This window comes from Equus asinus, chromosome 5 (assembly GCF_041296235.1).
Source record: "Equus asinus isolate D_3611 breed Donkey chromosome 5, EquAss-T2T_v2, whole genome shotgun sequence".
Lineage (NCBI taxonomy): Eukaryota > Metazoa > Chordata > Mammalia > Perissodactyla > Equidae > Equus > Equus asinus.
In genome coordinates, this window is record NC_091794.1 from 57525977 (window position 1) to 57547312 (window position 21336).

Genomic DNA, 21336 nt, shown 5'->3' on the forward strand with positions numbered 1-21336 from the left:
GAATGTAAGAACATGAATTTACAGATTGAAAGGATCCACCGTATTCCCATCAAAATAGCTGAAAATAAGTACACACTAGAGATTATTTTGTTTTGTTTTGTTTTGTTTTTTTGAGGAAGATTAGCCCTGAGCTAACTACTGCCACTCCTCCTGTTTTTTCTGAGGAAGGCTGGCCCTGAGCTAACATTCGTGCCCATCTTCCTCTACTTTATATGTGGGATGCCTGCCACAGCATGCCTTGCCAAGCGGTGCCATGTCTGCACCCGGGATCTGAACCGGCAAACCCTGGGCCGCCAAGAAGTGGAACGTGTGAACTTAACCACTGCACCACTGGGCTGGCCCCCACACACTAGAGATTATTATCATGAGGTTTAGAGCACTGTGATGAAAGGAAGATCCTGGAAGCTTCCAGGGAGATAAAACCAGGTCACATACGGAGGATCAAGCTCACAATAATTTCAGACTTCTCCACAACACCATCAGAAACAAGAAGGCAATAGAGAAATACTTTGAAAATTCTGAAGGAAAATTATTTCCAACCTTGAATTCTATTCTACATCAAACTATCAATAAAGTGTGAGTGTAGAACTGGTATTCTCAGTTTCCCTTCTGAGGAAGTTACTGACAGATGTAAACCAAGAAAAAGGAAGAGACAGGACTCAGGAAACAAGAGAGAAGTTTAGCAAAATCCCAAGGTGACAGCTGTGTGCTGCACAGAGGGGTTTCACTCCAGACTGGCTGTGAGAGATTTCTACAAGGAACTAAAAATTGACAACATATGCAGTGTTTCTGAATATCTTGAAGATTTAGACAACTGGGAGAGAGTTGGATTTTGATAAGGAAATACTACAAACAAATTTACACACTAAAATTTGAAAACTTGGATGAAATAGACCAATTCCTCAAAAAGCGCAAACTACCACACCTCATCCAAAATGAAGTAGATAATTTGAATAACCTGATAACTACTAAGGAAATTGAATTTGTACTTTAAAAACCCCACTCTGTCCTAAAAAACCTACAGATATTTCACTGGAGAATTTTACCAAATGTTTAAAGAAAAATTATCATCAATTCTATTCCAGAAAAGAGAAGAGAAGGGAACGCTTCCCAATTCATTTTATGAAGCTATTAGTCCCTTGATAGCAAAACCAGACAAAGACAGTACAAAACAAACCCTTCAGACCAATATCCTCATAAATGTAGATGCAAAAATCCTTAACAAAGTATTAGCAAGTAGAATTCAGCAATATATACAAAGAATTATACACCATGACTAAGTGGGGTTTATTCCAGGGATACAAGCCTGGTTCAACACTAGAAAATCAATGTAATCCACTATATTAACAGTCTCAAAAAGAAAAATCGCATGATCACATCAATTGATGCAGAAGAAGCATTTGACAAACTCAACACCCATTCATAATGAAAATTCTTAGGAAAATAGGAATAGAGGGGAACTTCTTCAACCTGATAAAGAGCATCAACAAAAAATCTACAGATAACATTATACTTAGTGGTAAAAGAGTGACTGTTTTCTCTCCTAAGATTGGGAACGAGACAGGGATATTCACTCTCACCACTCTTATTGAGCATAGTGCTGGAAGTTCTATCCAGAGCAGTAAGGCAAGAAAAGGAAATAAGCATACAGAACAGAAAGGAAGAAATAAAACTGCCCTTAAATGCAAAGGACGTGACTGCCTACATGGGTAAATTCCAAAGAATCTACAAAAAAAGAAAAGAAAAATCTGCTAGTACTAATAAGTGAGATCGTTAAGGTCATAGATCCAAGATAAACATTAAAAGTCAATTATATTTATATACACTAGCAATTAACATGTGACACTGAAATTTAAAATACAACACCCTTTACAGTTGCTCAAAAAAGGAAAAACTTAGGTAAATCTAACAAAATGTCCAAAACTTGTATGCTGAGAACTACAAAATGCTGGTGAAAGAAATCAAAGTAGAGATCTAAATAAGTGGAGAGACACACCCTATTCATGGACTGAAAGACTCAACATAGTAAAGATGTCAATTCTCTTCAAATTAACATATAAATGTAATGAAATTTCGTCAAAATTCCAATAAGGTTTTTTTGTAGATGTAGACAAGATTATTCTAAAATTTATGTGGAAAAGCAAAGGAAAGAGAATAGCTAAAACAATTTGGGGGAAAATACTCAAGTGGGAAGGGGCTGGCCCCATGGCCAAGGGGTTGGGTTCTCGCACTCCGCTTTGGCGGCCCAGGGTTTCGCCATTTGGAATCCTGGGCACAGACATGGCACTCCTCGTCAAGCCATGCTGAGATGGCATCCCACATGCCACAACTAGAAGGACCCACGACTAGAAATACACAACTGTGTACCAGGATGCCTTGGGAAGAAAAAGGAAAAATAAAATCTTAAAAAAAAAAACCTCAAGTGGGAGGAATCTTTCTACCCAATTTCGAGATTTTGTTTTTGGAGCTACAGTACTCAAGATTGTGTGGTGTTGGTGGAGGAACAGACATACAGATCGTTGAAACAGAATAAAGAAACCAGAAATAGAACCCCCAAAATATGCCCAACAATTTTTGACAGAAGTACAAAAGAAATTCAATGGATGAAAGATGGCCTTTTCAAGAAATGGTGCTGAAGCAAGTGGATATCCATCCATAAGGAAAAAAATAAACCTTGACTTAGGTCTCACACCTTCTATAAAAATTAACTCAAAATGGATGACGGATTTAAGATAAAATGTAAAACTATAACACTTTTACAAAAAACTCAGGAGAAAATCTTTGGGATCTAGGACAAGGCAAAGAATTCTTATACTTGGCTCCAAAAGCATGATCCATAGAAGGAAAAATTAGTAAGTTGGACATCAACAGAATTAAAAATTTTGCTCTGTGAAAGACTATGTTAAGAAGATAAAAAGACAAGCTACAGACCAAGAGAAAATATGTGTAAACCATATCTAACTAAGGACTAGTATCTTGGCTATATAAAGAACTCTCAAAACTTGAAAGTGAAAAAGTACTTCAATTAGAAAATGAGCAAAAGATATGAAGAGCCATTTCACTGAAGAGGGCATCTAGTAGTCAAATAAGCAGATACGACAATGTTTAACATCATTAGTGATTAGGGGTATGCAAATTAAAGGCACAATGATATGTCACTTCCCATCAATCAGAATGGCTAAAAAAGTAGTGATAACACCATATGCTGGCAAAGATGCAGAGAAACTAGATTGCTAGTACACTGCTGGTAGGAACGTAAAATGGTATAGCCACTCTAGAAAATAACTTGGCAGTTTCTTAAAAAACCAAAAATGCAACTACCATACAACATAGCAATTGTACTCCTACACAGTTACAGTGATGAAAGAAAAACTTATATTAACATAAAAACCTGTACACGAATGTTTATACCAGCTTTATTTGTAACAGCCAAAACAACGCAGATGTCTTTCAACAGGTGAGCAATTAAACAAACTGTGTTACATCCACTGCATGAAATACCATTCAGCAACAAGAAGAAATGAATTATTGCACAAACTACAACCCAGATGAATCTCCAGAGAATTATGCTGAGTGAAAAAAGCCAATTCCAAAAGGTTGCATACTGTTTGATTTCATTTATATAACATTCTTGAAATGACAAGATTAGAAAGCTGGAGAACAGATTAGCGGTTGCCGGAAAATAAGATTAAGGCAAAGGGCAGGAGGGAAGTAGGTGCAGTTGTAAAAGGACAACATGAAGGATCCTTGTGGGGATGGAAATGTTCTGTCTTTGGACTGTATCCATGTCAGTCTCAGTGGTGATATTGTACTATAGTTTTGCAAGATGTTACCCTTGGGGGTGTAGGGGAGGAGGACATTTCCTCTCCCCAAATGGGGGTTCGTCTGGCCGGAGAACGAAGTAAATTCACATGAGACAGAATAGCAAGAGAAAATTAAACAAAGCTTTATGAGGAACCATGGCCCGGGGCCTTTCTTCCCGAAGGAAGAAAGGGCACCGAAGAAGTGGGGTGCACAGAGTGGTTATATACCCCCAAACAGGGTGTTTCACATGTGATTGAAATGTCCCTCCCACAATAGTCACAAGATTGCCCTGTCGGCACAGTACTTGATGGACACAGCAGGTAGTGGTCGGCTATCTCAGAGGGCGTAGCAGGAGGCTAGTCAATTGTCTAGAGCTGGGTGGTCACAGGTGAGCGCAGCAATCAGTTCCTAGCCTAAGGAAAGATGCTTAATCCTTAAAGAAATGCCAACGTTGGGAGGAGGAGGGAAGTCAGTTACAGGAGGTTACCAGACTAGCACAATAAAATGCAGATTTTAAGTCCTTGCCTTTGGTATTGATTAAGAGTTTTTAGAGAGAAGGTCATCTCCTTTCTTCTTCCTGGTACAGAGAGGGAGGCACCTTTTACAGATAGAGATTTACCTTACAAATGTAAACGTGTCCTAACAAAGGGCAAGTTCCATTCCTCAGAGCCTCCTTCCCTGTGCCAGTTTATCAAAAGCAATCAGCCTCAAATAATCCTGATGCCAAAGAGACATATCTTGGGGTGGCCAATTCCAGGTCCCCACAGGGGGAATAGGTTAAAGGGTTCAGGGGACCTCTCTGTATTGTTTCTTAGAACTACCTGTGAATCTCCAATTATCACAAGGTTTTTAAAAGTTTGATTTTTTAAAAAATAGGCCCAGTGGCATAGTGGTTAAGTTCACATACCCTGCTTCAGCAACCTGGGGTTCACCGGTTCAGATCACAGGTGTGGACCTACACACTGCTTATCAAGCCATACTGTGGCAGTGTCCCACATAGAAAATAGAGGAAGATTGGCACAGATGTTAGCTCAGGGCCAATCTTCCTCACCAAGAAAAAAAAAATAGGATATAAATTTCTATTTGAGGAAAACAACTCCCTGGTTTTATCTTTTGTAGTAACTTTTTTCAGAAGGCTTCAACACTTTTGCCTCATCCTTGGTCGCCTGACTAACCCGTCCACATTCCCCTTCTCCTCACTCTCCTTACCACTAGGAACAACCATGAGACACAATTTTGGCCAGCAGGCTGCAAGAGGAAATCTACTGGGCAATCTTCCAGGAACACTTCAGCTTTCTTAATAAAAAGGCACAGACTCAGTGGGTATGCCATTTTGCCCTCACGCTTTGCTCCTTTGCCCTTCTCTCTGCTTCCTGTCTGAATTGCAAATGTGATGCCTGGGGGCACAACAGACATCTGCTGACCAGAAGGCAACAAGTGCCATCATGCGAAGGAAGAGGAGGCAGAGAGCTGGAAGGAGCCCTGTCTTGGCTGTGTTATAATGCACAGGCATCAACCCTGGACCGTCCACCTTTAGACTTCTTTCTTTTTAGGGAAAAATCCCACTTGATTGGTTTAAGCCATTGTTGGCCAGGTTGTCTATTATTGTCATCGAACATATTTCTACCAGATTGCTCACTCACAGGGGATTCTCAGCAGGGCTGATATACTTGCCTCCCCTCCAAGACTATTGTCAGGATGAAAAGCATGAAGCTGTTTAGTATTCTTTGTGTGTTTCCCAAACCAAATTGCTGATACTGCCTTTTCCTTTCTTCTTTCTCTATGGTATTTTATGTTTCTTATTCTCCTCAGCTTGGCCTGAATTTGTATTATCATCAGACTCTTGCCAGGCGCTCTAATTGAATTGGGCTTTGTTGCAGCTCAGACAGCTCGGAATTTTTTAATGGTCTTCCTAAACCATTCTGGCCAGGGGCAGCCCCTCCCTTCTTCGACCTCACAGCCCTTAGTGTCTGCACCTCCCAATTGCCAATTCATCATGCACTGCCCGGTGACACTTTTCATGCGGCTGCCAGAGAATAATTGATGTTTAGAGCTGGAAGGGACACTAAAGATCATCTTCTCCAGCCACCTCAGTGCATGTGAATTGTGGCTTACCGCTTGGATTTTTCTTTACCTCTTCAGGGGTTTACAGTTTATCATCCCAACTGGATCTTAAGCTCCTAAAGAAAAGAAAGATAAAGAATAAATATTTGTTGAGTTACTTGCTACTGTTACCAGAACATTGGGTTTTTATTGTCCCCCAGGATGGAAATCAGGAGAGACAACAGACGGGAGTAGAAAAGTGAAAGTTTATTAGCTTGTGCACAAGGGAGGCACAAGGGGGCCTGCGGGAAAGGAAAGGGCAAGTGACTGACTAGTTAGGGAGCAGGATTATGGGGGTTTTATTAGGCGAAGGCTGAGGAGGAGTGCCTGTAGAGTGTAGTATCATGGCTTGTGGAGATGGGGTTTTCCTTGCGCTTGCGCTGTTGTTCGACACGCCACCAAGTGCATTGCATGTATCATTAGCACGCTAGCTCTCCACCCCTGAGTGTGATTTTTACTATGGTAATGAGGCTAGGATCACCTTCACATGACTCCTAGGTGCTAGGGGCCATGTGTAAGCCCAGGAAAGTGCCCAAACTGCGGAATGTGGATCTTGGTGGCCTCTACCTGACTCTCCTAACATATTAATTGGTTAGAGGCCTTATCTTGTTAGGCCAGAGTCCTTGCAGATGGCCCTGTCTCACCAGACAGACATCTTACACTCACTAATTTAATTTTCACAACAGTCCTGTGAAGTGGGTATTAATCCCCATTCGACAGGTGGAGGAACTGCTCAGAGAGGTTGTTACTTAGCGAGGGTGCAGTACCTGGAAGGAGGGGAAGCCCAGATGCTAACTTAGGTCTTAAGATATTTAAGTGTCTTTAACCTCCTTTCAGGCTGCTCAATCACTTGATTGGATTTTGCCTTTTGAGGTTCTTCAGTCTTTAAATTTCAAGAAATTCTGCATTCTGTTCATAGGATTTCTCTCTAGTAAGAGATTTAAAATATATATATGATATTGTGATTTATAATACGAAATTCATATTTGGTCTTCACGCCCAGACACAGAGCTTCTAAAACCCTCGTAAATTCCTAAGTGATAAGAGGAATAAGAGCATCTTTTGTCCCAATGAGATGACTCTGCGTGGGCTCCTGGATGGGCCCTGGATGTGGGCTGGTCACCACAAATACCAAGCCGTGATCAGAAGCTTAGGATCTGCAGTCCCCCATCCCCCACCCCATCCTCCAGAGAAGGGAGACGGGCTGGAAATGGAGTTAATAATTGATCGTGCCTACGTGAGGAAGCCTCCATAAAATCCCAATAGTAAGGGGTTTGGAGAGCTCCCAGGTGGGTGAAGGCATCCACGTACCAGGAAGGTGACACACCCCAACTTCATGGACAGAAGCTCCTAAGCTCAGGATCCTCCCAGACATCGCCCTGTGGATCTCATCTGGCTGTTCATCTGTATCCTTTACGGTATCCTTTAATAATCTGGTAAATGTAAGTAAATGTTTCCCTGAGTTTTGTGAGCTGCTCTAGCAAATTAATGGAACCCAAGGAGGGGTTTGTGGGAACCTCAGATTTGTAGCCAAGATGGACAGAAATTGTGGGTAACCTGGGGACTTGCTACTTGATATTGACCTCTGAAGTAGGGTGGGGGCAGTCTTGTGGGACTGAGCCCTTAGACTGTGGCTTCTGATGCTACCTCCAGGTAGACAGTGTCAGAATTGACTTAAATTATAGGATACCAAGCTTGTGTCCTGGAGAACTGCTTGGTCTGGGGGAAAATCCCTGTACATTTGGTGACCAGAAGTGTTACAAGTGTGGCGTAGTATGAGAGTGAAGCTGAAACACAGGAGAACTGTAGGTTCATCCAACTCAACATCTAATAACCACAGAAGATGTTGGTTCTTTGTGCTAACGTTAACATTTTTTAATGCAGTGCTGATAGAACAAAATTATACTATTTTTTGTTATTGGAAAATTGTTAGATATCTGTCATGATAAAATTTGATAGCAAAAATACATGTATCAAGTTAATGCAAAATAGTTTTTGTTCAGTCTTAACAGCAGCAAACAGAAGTGCTTTGCAGAGAATAACTTCGTAAGCTATTTGAGAAAACGCACTGCGCTAAGACGAAAGTAATAGAAAGAAATATTTAGAGAAATGAAATTTAGTAGTTCCAAGATTCAAATAAATGTCAACAACTTTGGATTCCATTCAATAAACCAATTGTATGTTTATTTTTCATCTGAAACATTCCATATTTTAATCTGAGCCTGGAAGGTTTTTAATTTGAAGTTTGAAGCCTTTCAGTTGCTTTACTTTCTTTGAGGAAGATTAGCCCTGAGCTAACTACTGCCAGTCCTCCTCTCCTTGCTGAGGAAGACTGGTCCTGAGCTAACACCCATGCCAATCTTCCTCTACTTTATATGTGGGACGCCTACCACAGCATGGCTTTGCCAAGCGGTGCCATGTCCGCGCCTGGGATCCGAACCGGCGAACCCCAGGCCACCGTGAAGCGGAACGTGCGCACTTAACCGCTGTGCCACTGGGCCGACCCCTAGTTGCATTACTTTCTTGCAGAACTTCCTTAACACTAGACTGGCGATTAAAATGAGGTGTAATTTTCTTTTAACACCATTGCTATTGTTTAGGTAACAAGAAAAATATTAGATAGTTGGCTTTGAAGAAAACAAGCCTGTAGCTGTTATCCATCTCTGATATAAGCCACGTTTGATTTTGGAAGTGTACAGATAATTTGTTCACTTTTTAAAAACATATAGGGGCCGGCCCCGTGGCCAAGTGGTTAAGTTCTCACACTCCACTTCAGCGGCCCAGGGTTTCTCGGGTTCGGATCCCGGGCACGGACATGGCACTGTTCATCAAGCCATGCTGAGGCGTGTCCCACACACCAGAGCCAGAGGCACTCACAACTACACTAAGTAACTATGTACTGGGGGGCTTTGGGGAGAAGGAAAAAAAAATGGTTCGCAACAGATGTTAGCTCAGGTGCCAATCTTTAAAAAAATTTTTTAACAAAAGTGTAATTTTACATTTCTGCATTTTAAAAAGAGCTTGGTCATAATTTTAGATGCATGCTTTTAATTAATGCACTTGTACATGTCACCTTTGGGAACATACCTCTGCCTGTATAATCTCAGATATTTATAACTTTCTGATTATATACTGCTTAAATCTGTGAACTCAAGATACTGCCGTGAATATCAATTTTTTAAAAAAACCACCATAGGCTATGGTAATTGGTTGTACATGCTTAAAATGTTAACCAAAAATAAGTAAATAAATGTATCTAATAGGCTCATGTGTATTGTGAGGCCCCAGGAGGCCACACAGGCCTCTAGGCAGGTGAACAATTATACCTGTTAACTGGAAGCCTCAGAGGACAAGGGTGATACCTACCCCACCTTTGTGTCCATCGGGTTGAACATGGTAGAGGCTAACAAACATTTGAAAGATGAATGAATGAATGAATGAATGAGTGAATGGGTTTCCTTTAAGGCCAGTCAGGTGACTCAGACCTCTCTGAGTTTCTCCAGATTGCTAGCAAATGTTTTGCCCAAAGTAGAAAACATTTACTGATTGGCACGACTGTTAAAAGAAAGAAAAGGAGAAGCCTCCTTTGTCTTTCTCACCAGGCTGCACGGTGGTTCTCGGTGTTCTGGAATATGCATTTTCCAGCTAGCTTGTCACAGGCACCGTGGTGTGTCCTAGGCACTGGGCAAACTAGACATGCCCTGTGCACCAGCCATTCCACCCCTGACCCTTGCCTTTTGTTTGAACCTATAACAATTTGTTAAACAATTACTTTATAATATTCCTCTGTTAAAAATAACATTTTAAAAAGATAGGATGATGTATTGCTTTGATAATGAGGAGAAAAAATTGAAGAAACCTAAATGTATGGATTCTGCTCCTATTTTCTCTTCTCCCACTTGATTCATAAAGGAGCTTATAATTTATCAGGGAGGTCTCAAACTGCTGTGCCATACCAAATCCAATCCATGGAAATTTTTGACAGCCTAACACTGGCTTTTTAAAAATTGAGTTAATTTCTTCATCACATTATATTCTTAGTTACAAGCAAGAGAAACTGACTCTGGCTTATTTAGCAGAAAGGAATTTGTGAACATGCTTTTGTTGGGCCCCAGAATCCAAAGGAGGATGGAAAAGCAGACTCAGGCCATGCAGCCAGGAACACCACCCAAAATCACACAGCAGAGCCAACTTATCCGGTCAAGACTGCACAGACATCACTCTCACGGGACACACACTGCAGCCTGCACTGCAGACACAGCTGCTGCTGCTAGCACTGCTGTCCCTGCTCCCACTTGGCCACCATAGGCTTCCTGTAGTCCCTGCTTCTTTGCATCACTGGCTCAGAAGCTCAAGGCAGACACCTCTGATCAGCAGAGCCTGGATCGTGTGAGTGGATGAAGAGACTGGGCGGTAACTATCAATGGAGGGAGTTGAGCCACCACCTGCCACTATCCTGTCCCTTGCCTGCTCATTTTCAAATAACTCCCTCCTATGCACCCACCTTTGCCCCTTCCAAGTTTAGAATCCCTAAACAACCTTAGTAATTTGTGCATTCGTTGCCAAAATTAACACGGTTGGAAGCACTGAGAAGTCTAATAACCGGCTGCTCTTAGTAAATATTTATTAGACCACTTTTAGACAGTGGTAATAGGTTCAATTAATATTTATGAATGTAAAATAGAAAGCCCTAAATGATCATGACTGCACTCTTCCAGTATTCCTTTAAGATTCAGAATTAACTCCTGAATAGAGTCTGCAAGTGCCTTGAGAAGCCAATTAAAGTCTTAATCCCTATATGGAGTGATTTTCTTTCGCCTGCATCATTGTTCAGGCTCACTGTTTCCTGGTCCATCAGCTACACTGTCAACTGTGGCCCCTCTCCAATAACCTTTAATCCATCTAACAGTCAGCGATCCAACAGCTCAGTGAAAATTTGCTTGAGTCCAACAAATTCATGGATACATTCATTAATTTTCTCAAAAAAGCTTCCAAAAGGGCAAGTCGTGGCCCAGAATATGATATTTATTTGTCATTTGCTTGGCATGTAGTCACATACCTTAATTTCACGTACAAGGAAATACTTTTAGCGGAAAGCACTTTTATTTTGGTTCAGAACACAACAAACTCATCCTCTAAAACCCTAACAATTAATTTATTGCTGAAATTTAGAGGTTTTTCAATAAAACCCATCCATGGCAGTAAAAATCATAGACAATAAAGAATTTCTGCACATGCTAAATTCCAGAAGACTAAACTGTCAGATTTAAACTCCATTTATACTTAATGAGCATGGACTATTTGTCAAGCACTGTTCTGGATAAGGTTACAAACATTATCTTTACTGTTGCTACAAACCCCTGAGGTAGATTTAATCCCACTTTACTGATGAGGAAAGCAAAGCTCAAGGTCTATGGGACTTAGAAATCACAAAGTTAGTAAGTGGTAAAGCCAGGATCTGAGCCTGGCTTCTGGTCCAAATCAGCTCTCTGCCTCAGCAGAGTGATCCAGGATGAGAAAGAGTTTCAGCATGAAAGTGTAGCTAAGGTAGACTAAGCTTTAGGCGGAGGTGTGTCACCTCTAGCAATTCTTCCCTGATTAAAATATCATGGATTAAGCTAATGATGAATCCAAATTGCTGGGATTTCATTGAGACACTATAATTTGGCATCCTGTCATTCACAACCGAGTTGAAAGGAAGGACATGTCCAAAGCAAGTGAGTGTTTCACGTAATGAAATGATGCCCCCAGGTGATGAAGGATGCTGGATACAAATTTCTTCATGTCTCAATGCATAGGTTTAGAAGGCAAAAAACAAATAAAATAAAACCACATATAAAATAATGATGTAGAAAAATTGTCTTGCAATGCCTCATGACTACATAATTGGACAGTCTATGGCTGGGGTAGATATTTGGAGTCTTTTTTTTTAATCTTCTTCTTTAATCTCGTTATTCTTTGTCAACATAAGTAAGTCGGGACTTGCAGATTAGACCCTAGGGCGTGTCCAAGGGTCTATTAGCGTGACTCCCAGGGCAATCTGGGTAACATATGCTTGCTCTAACTCCACAGCGTGGAATTCAAGGTTATATCTGGCCCAAACTATTTTCGCTTGGAGAGTTTAAGAGTGATGAACAAGCAGTTTATTCAGAAGTATGAGTATTGTATGTTCTGCTACTGCAAACCTAATGTATGTCCTGTGACTCTGGGATAAATGAGGTACACCTGGCCCGGTGCAGTTGCCTCCAGTATGTATTCAAGCAAGACCACATCCTAGACTTCTTTAACATCGTGTATGTAAGACTATGTCTGAAGGGGGCAGCTGAGCTTTGAAAGGTCTGACATGAGCCTCATTTGCTCAGACTTACCATCCTCAAGTGTGCATCTGCTGGTGTGGCCCTTTGAGGGATCCTCAGGTGACAGCACTTCTGTCTGTTAACAGGAAGTGAGGGCTGATCTTTCTGCTGTGTACCGCTCTGACTTCCTGCTGAACCTTTAAATATGCAAACCTTGTTTGATTTACCCAAGTGATGTCTTCATCTGGTTGTTCAGTCAACCTGAGCCTATTATTCTCATTTGTCGGATTAGTATGTGTGCAGAGCTAAACGTCTAAAATAATTCCAAGATCTTTGATTGCTGATTAAACATTCCTTTCAAAGGAGGTGGGTAGATTTATTGTGAAACTGATGCTCAGTGATGGTTCTCATCCTTGACCAAAATGTAAGGCTCACAGGAACCTGCAAGAAAGGATCACTTTCTATCACATCCACCTAAAATTATACCCTTTTAGACATATGACATATACTTAAACTAAGTTCTGCTAAGTAACTCACATAGAAAAGAAAGTCTAGGGCAAAACAGGCATAAAAATTTATGAAATGTGAAATGTGCTGCAGCAGTAAAACTTCCAGGAGAGTCTGTAGCAACAGAGCCTGACGTCCTTTTGTATGTAATATCTTGATATGCTATATATGAAAGGAAAAAAACAAAAGTAATGTGATACTAATTTGAAGATCTAGTTATAGATCTTTAGGAATTAATAATCTCTGGAAAATACTTTTATCTGCAATATGTGACGTTAACATATTTTTAGGGACAATGTAGATTTTTTTGGATACATTACTCCTTGACATAATTTAGCTATTTTAAGGTTGATACAGATATTTGGTAAGCTTTTTCTCTCAGTCGTTTTCTGCTTTCTGTAATGCACCAACGCCGCTGTTCTGTAGTAGGGAGGGTTGAGTCACAAAAAGAACACAGTTCCTCTGACAGGGTCTCATGGCGAGACAATGGGACTCCATCACTTAACCTTCTGGTTTCCACTCCTCCACATATAATTAAATTAGTCAACCTGCCTTATCTTGGAACTACCAGTTAGGTCAGTTTTATTTTTTTTTGAGTCTGGGGAGTAAGTTTTAAAAAAATGTTTTAAAGTAAACTCTTTGTTGAAATGCAATGTCCACAGAAAAGCACACAGATTTTAAATTGTATAGTTTGATGAATTTTCACAAACTGGACACCCATGTGTAAACAGTGCCAGTCAAGAATAATGACCCCAGACACCCGCTTTGCACCCCAACCCCAAGAGGTGAGCACTCTCCTGACTTGTATACTATAGATTACTTTTACCTGTCTTTGAACTTTATATAAATGGAAATGTACATGCATATGTTTGGGTCTGGCTTCTTCCACTCAACATTACGTTTATGAGATTCATCTGTAACAATAGCTTGTTCATTCTTGTTGAATATACCATAATTTATTTATTCTATTATTGATGGATTAGAGGTTGCTTTTAGTTCAGGGCTATTATGAACATTCTTTGGTGAGCATATCTGTGCATTTCTGTTGAGGATATATGTAGGTATTGGATTGTCGGGTCCTAAGGCCTCACTTGGTATTGGCTATCTCTTTGTTCTGGTAGGTTTAATAGTGTGCTGGAGTTGGCTCATACTGACTCTCAGGATCCAATGGTTAAATTTTGAGAGCTGGTTGTTAAACAAAACCATTATTAAAAATTAAATTATATATACTTAGATAAGTTATACTAAAACAAAGGTAATAAGTATTCAAAATACACCACCTCCTATTATTTTACTACATTTGACTATCACCTATACTGTTAAGGTTATTTACATCACTGTAGCTGTATGGTGGAAATACTATGTAATGGTGCGCTGCTGTTCATCTCTTCAGCAATATCACGTGACAAATAGAAATGGCAAGCAATAGGATATATTCGTAAGTCATTTGGTGTAAACCTAATTCGGCCTGACTTTATTTTTCCAAAAGGGCCTGACATGGCCACTGAGCATGCATTGTATATCTGCTTTAAACATTTCCTACGGCAAGAACAAATGCCCTTAAGATAAAGGTGCAGCTTCCCGTGACATTGGCATTTCCTTAAGGATAAGCATCTTTCCTTAGGCTAGGAACTGACTGCTGCACTCACCTTTGACCACCCAGCTCACCTGTGACCACCCAGCTCGAGACAGCAGACCTGCCACCCTGCTGTGTTCACCAAGACAGCAGACTTACCTGCTGTGTCCATCAATCGCTGTGCCGACAGAGCAGTCTCACAACTACTGTAAAAAGGACATTTCAATCCTATGTGAAACTTCCTCTCTGGGGGTATATAACCACTCTGTGCACCCCACTTCTTTGGTGCCCTTTCTTCCTTCGGGAAAAAAGACCCTGGGCCATGGTCCTCACATTTTAGCTCAGAAGAAACTCACCCAAATTTTCATTTATAGATTGGTTATGGATTATTTTCATAGACACATGGGTAGCTTGAAATTGACCACAATGGCGTCTACACCTTGGGAACTGGGACATGCTGCTGATCAAGGCTTGATTTATTGTTTTGTTGATTTATATAGACTTAAGAAAGTGATGGGGAAAACGTTAATAATGCAGATTAAACACAAAAGTACCATGTTTCTAGCTGATATGTTGTGAATAACTCAAAAAAAATTATTAAAGCCTGGTTAAATTACGACCTTAGATAAGAATACAAGAGAAAAGCTAAAATCAACAAAAATATTCTGTAAGAATCAATTGGCTATATGGAATTTACCAGAAAGAATATTGTATTTTTTATTATTATTTGTCAATTTGTATTACACACACATAATGTACTTTTTTTTCCTCTGGAAACCCAATTGTCAAACATTAACCAGCACATCTCCAGTTACAGTGCTATCTGTGACACTGCGATTTGAGTTTACTTTCCCTGGTGACTAAGGAGGTTGAATGTGAAGGGGAAGAAAATTTGCCACCCCCAAAATGTGTCTCTAACCTGAAGATTATTTTAGGCTGATTATTTTTTTTTTAAAGATTTTATTTTTTTCCTTTTTCTCCCCAAAGCCCCCCAGTACATAGCTGTATATTCTTCGTTGTAGGTCCTTCTAGTTGTGGCATGTGGGACGCTGCCTCAGCGTGGTTTGATGAGCAGTGCCATGTCCGCGCCCAGGATTCGAACCAAAGAAACACTGGGCCGCCTGCGAACTTAACCACTCAGCCATGGGGCTATTTTTCTTTATGGTATGAGATAGAAGCGAAGATTTATTTTTCTTCCAGATGGACATCTAATTGGCCCAGAATCACTTGTTGAAAAGACCATATTATTTTTAAGAAATAAAAGACTCAGAAAGTTTTTCTTGTCACCTCCCTATTAACTACCTAAAAGAATTTAGATAAATGGCCTTTAACAGGAACAGAGCTATCACCAGAGATATCTACAAAGAGCATGGGTAAAACGTAGGGGAGACTGGGCAGGGCCTAGAGATTGGAGTCCTCTCCATGTCCCATTGTCTCTGCCAACATTTGTTTACCAAACATTTGCTTTTCCATCTCCATGTGAATTGTCTTTCTCCCCTTTGAAGTTCTACCCCCGACTACCCCCAACTTCCTCTTTTGTCTTTAGCTGAAGATGATCCTTACAGTGGTGGCTTCAGCCATTTTGGCAAGTTACTCAGTTTTCCTGGGTCTCGCCCATGTATATGTTACCAAGCAAGTCCTCACGACCTAATGCACACAGAAGCCAATACCATGGTGCACTGGCCTTTGAAAGAAGCAGCAGTTTATTACTCAGTCAATTGGTGAGGAGACAGAAGGATAAGCTCTCAACTCTGTCTCCTTGATCCAGGGCTTGGGGCACGATTTATGGGATGAAGGGCAGTGTGGGCTGAAGTGTGAAGATAGATGATTGGAGGTGAGGAGAGGTGAGATAATTGATGATCTGCACAAGCATAGTTAAGCTTCACGGCTCTTCATAGGATGTATGTTCACAAAACAGTGGTGTTAGCATGATCTGAGGCTGGGGTTTTCAGCCCTTTCACATCAAAAAGATCACTTTTTGGGCACTTGTGCAGGCCCACTTGATGGGTTGGTGGTCTCAAGTGACCTGAACTGGACAAGCTGTCTCAGTTCCTGAGAAGCCACTCTTATTTACTCTGTTGATAAGGCGAGGTCAGTTGAACTAGTCCTAGAGGGACCATGGTTACATATACATATTACTAAACTTCGATTTTCTCCTGTTCGCTCATCAGTTTAATTCTTAGACCAGCCACAGGAACCTAGAAGGGCAGAGGAAAATTCCTTCCTCCCCTACAAACACATTTCATGAGTTTATTGGTCACTAGAATATCTTTTTTTGAGAAGTCTCTATTAAGTCTTTTGCCCTTTTTTTTTTATTCTGTTCTCTTATTTGTAGGAATTCTTTACATATTCTTAATAAGAGTCCTTCACTGAATATGGGTATTGCAAATATTTTCTTCTGGTGTGATTTGCCTTTTCATTCTCTTTTTTTGTTTTGTTTTGTTTTTGAGGAAGATTAGCCCCGAGCTAACATCCGCCACCAATCCTTCTCTTTCTGCTGAGGAAGATTGACCCTGAGCTAATATATCTGTGCCCATCTTCCTCTATTTTATATGTGGAACACCTGCCACAACATCGCTGGATAAGCAGTGCATAGGTCTTCACCCAGGACCGAACCAGCAAACCCCAGGCCGCTGAAGTGGAGCCTGTGAATCTAACAACTACTCCATTAGGCAGGCCTCTGCCTTTTCATTCTCTTAATGGTGCTTTTTGTGTAGAAAAATTCTTAATTTTCATTTAGTACAATTTCTCAACCTTTTCATTTGTGGTTAGTGCCATTTGTGCCAGGTCTGAGAAAAATTTGCTATCCCTTAGTTGTCTATGTTTTCTTCTAGAAGATTTACTGTTTTACCTTTCACGTTTAGATCTACAAGCCACATGGAATCTATTTTTCTTTATGGTATGAGATAGAAGCAAAGATTTATTTTTTGTCCAGATGGACATCTAATTGGCCCAGAATCACTTGTTGAAAAGACCATCCTTTCACCGTTGCACTTCAGTATTCTTTTTATCATAACCAAGGAGCTGTCTGTGTGTGAGTCTTAGAGGACAAGTTTTTTAAAAATCAATTGTAAGACTATTTTAAAGGTATTTTACTACCCCAATCATCTTAATAATTCATCCAGAAGAGATTTTATTTCAGATGGTTAGGGGATAACCAGTTTCACCTCAAATTACAAATGTTTATTGATTCCTACTATGAGCAAGACTCAGGGCTAGCAGCCCCTGAGAGTGTACCCCTCCAAAATCACCTCTATACACTCAGTCCCTTTATTCTTTTCTCTCTTTTTCAAAGACATTGACACTGAAAATCATAAAAATAAGCATTTCTATGAATGTCTTTCTTTTCTAGATATTTACCATTAGAGCTTTTGATAACTTTGCAAACTGTTTTCTGTCATAATATTCTTTTATTGTGGTAACATTGGTTTATAACATTATATAAATTTCAGGTGTCCATCCTTATATTTTGATTTCCATGTAGATTACATCCTGTTCACCACCCAGAGACTAGTCACAGTCCATCACCACACGTGTGCCTAAGCACCCCTTTCACCCTCCTCCCTCCCCTCTTCCCCTCTGGTAACCACTAATCCAATCTCTGTTGCTGTGTGTTTGTTTATCATGGTTTTTATCTTCTACGTATGAGTGAGATCATATGGTGTTTGACTTTCTCCCTCTGACTTATTTCACTTAGCCTGATACCCTCAAGGTCCATCCATGTTGTCACAAATGGCCGGATGTCGTCATTTCTTATGGCTGAGTAGTATTCCATCGTGTATACATACCACATCTTCTTTATCCATTTGTCCCTTGATGGGCACCTAGGTTGCTTCCATGTCTTAGCTATTGTGAATAATGCTGCAGCAAACATAGGGGTGCATGAATATTTATACATTCATGTTTTCATGATCTTTGGATAAATACCCAGCAGTGGAATAGCTGGATCATATGGTAGATCTATTCTTAATTTTTTTTAGGAATCTCCATACTGTTTTCCATTTTCTGTCATAATATTAAAGCAAAATTAAAACAATGTCTTTCATAAAATTAAAGCAAATTCTGATAATGCATTCAGATTATCTATTGATCAGTCAATATTTACTTATATAAACTCATGAGAAAGAGTAGATTTACTTGTCAATAAAGAGTGATTGTCTTTTTTGAAAAGAGAGAATAACAGACTTTGTTGACCATGACAATTTGGTTGTTCCCATTTACAGGATAACACACCTTAGAGGTGTAACCACCATCTCATTAGAGCCAGTTCAAACAGACCCTGTCTCTTATCAACAGAGTGATTAAGAATTGTTTTTCATGGGGCAGGCTCTGTGGCTGAGTGGTAAGTTTGCGTGCTCCGCTGCAGCGGCCCAGGGTTCAGATCCTGGGCGCGGACATGGCACCACTCGTCAGGCCACGTTGAGGCGGCGTCCCACGTCCCACAACTAGAAGGACCAGCAACTAAGATATACAACTGTGTACAGGGGAAGTTTGGGGAGATAAAGCAGAAAAAAAAAAAAAAAAGATTGGCAACAGTTGTTAGCCGAGGTGCCAATCCTTAAAAAAAAAAAAGGAAGATTGGCAACAATTGTTAGCCCAGGTGCCAGTCTTTAAAAAAAAACAAAATTGTTTTCCAGAAAATTCACAGAGTCGTGTAGCCAGAGCATGTGCAGAAGAAGAAATCTTGACCTGAAATGACCATGAATCCAAAGGTTCTTGTCCGCACGGAACCAAAGGGCCAAGACGTGACTGAAACTTAAAAGTTGGCCTCTCACCAGAAGTGAGGGGTCCATCATCCAGGAAGATCTGGTGTTAAAACTCCTTCCATCCCTCACCATGAATGCTTAAAACCTCACCGTAAATGCTTAAAGCCCATCAATTAAAACGTATCCCACCAGCATTTCCGCATGCCAGCCTGCTCTCCCTAACCTCTTAAAATTCACCCCAAATCCTGAATTGGGGAGACAGCTCTGAGAGCTCATCTCTCCTGTCTCCTTGCAGATCGGTCTTGTAAATAAGGCTACTTTTCTTTTCCCAAAAGTTGATGCCATAATTAATTGGCTTTTTTATGTGTATTGGATAGGAGGACCCCATTTTTGTGCACTAACAGAAGTAACTAAAATAAATAAAACCCATTCAGGAAGAACATACGAATGAGAATATAATTTCTTATATAAAGACATTAATTTCTTAATTCTGTTATTGATTCTGTTGTTCAGAAAGAAAGAGCCGGATATTGCAAATACATGTGTGAAGCTCTTTACACAACAAGAGATAGTAAATTTCTGTTCTTTCAGTCGAATTGTAGAAGGGGCCTAACCTCCCACTAGAGGGCATCTTTATCCCATTTGGTCTTTTGCACAGTAAATAACAGCAACCAATCTTTTGTTAATGTTGTTCCATTACCTTTTAACTACACCTGACCCTAAGGAGAAAGTTGTGAATGATCCTGATGTTAAAAGAACTTTTAGAAACACACACACATGCAAACACACACACACAATCTTTTTCACTAACAATTCCAGTATTAACAACTGTTATTGTTATGAAATAGTTTTTGGAACAAATTGTCATTCTTCCTTATCCCCTCTTTTCCACAAAAAAAGCCCCTTTCAATATGGACAGCCTGAATATAATCAACATCAAAATATATTTATTATATAATTTGTTATATACTTTATAAAATAGAGTATTATATCAATGGAAAAAATCACAAAGGAAAAGATGAGAATACATTTGACTCCATACAAAAATTAAATATTTAAAAAGTATCAACAAAATTGAACTGCAAATAACAAACTAGAAAAATAATTGTCACAAATATAATTGTCACAAATACGTAGAATGAGTTAACAGCCTTAATACCTATGAACACCTCATGCAGATGCATAAAACACTAAGCTCCTGGTAATTTAATGAAAGCAGTTAACAAGTTAATAACCCTTATTAATAATCTAGGAAACACAAAATTTATGATATGCTTCCTAACCTATAAAGTTAGGGAAAAGATAATAAATGTTAATGAGGGTGGAGGGAGCATAATTTCATGCACTGTAGGTGTAAGAAAGTGCTGACTTGTCAATGTGAAAAGCTTGAACTGGAAAATCTTCATTTGCTGGCCAACACGGTCAAGACCGGTTCAGGCAAAAGTCATCGATAGGTGCTAAATCTAGAGGGACATTTTTGATGCAGAGCAGGATATTTTCATGGTCTTACGTAAGACCTCCACTGTAAGGGAGAAGGGGGAAAAATAATTTTTTCTTTATCCTTCTAGGTTCTATGGCCGAGATTTCCCTGCGATAAAAGACAGATTAACAAGAGAAAAACAAACAGAAATTTATTAACATGCATGCCTCATTTATACGTGGGAGATGCTCGGGAAACCTGACTAAAACTCTCCAAAATGGCCCAAGCTACCTCCTTGAACACCATCTTCAGGGAGGACAAAAGAAAGATGTTGAGGGGAGGAGAAGTAAGGAGGCCAGCTACGGAAAGTCATCAGGAAAAACGCGGTGAGCGAGGGTGAGGTTGTTAGGCAGATTTAAGTCTGTTCTTTCTCCATTGATAAGCGTTTCTTGTGGTTTGGAGTCATCCTTCTCTTCCTGGCACAGAGAAGGAGACTCCTAAAAATGGAGGTTTCCTTTACAAAACAGTAAATTCTGCTCTGTAGAGCTTCTCCTGTGTCTGCTGTTTCTTAAAAAATAAACAGCTCAGAATAATTCTTATGCCAAAGAGACATATTTTGAGCTGGTAAGTCCTGCTCCCCTCCAGTCCTGCCTTTGAAACTTCTGTAAGAATTTTCAGTCCAGAAGATGAGTTGGTGGATTTCTCCAGCTCATTGAACCAGTTCCTTAGTCCTGAGAATAGCTCAGTTCAGTTAACGAGTTGTGTCTCATTTCAGGAGCTGGTGATGCAGGCAGGCTCCCAAAGTTACGCCTATATGATTCGAGAAATCAGGTATTTAACAAAAGGCATTTCTATGGAAACAAAAGAAAAACGAATGTTAATGTTTGGAGCAGACTATAAACCCAATTTTTGAGTCCTAAGGGC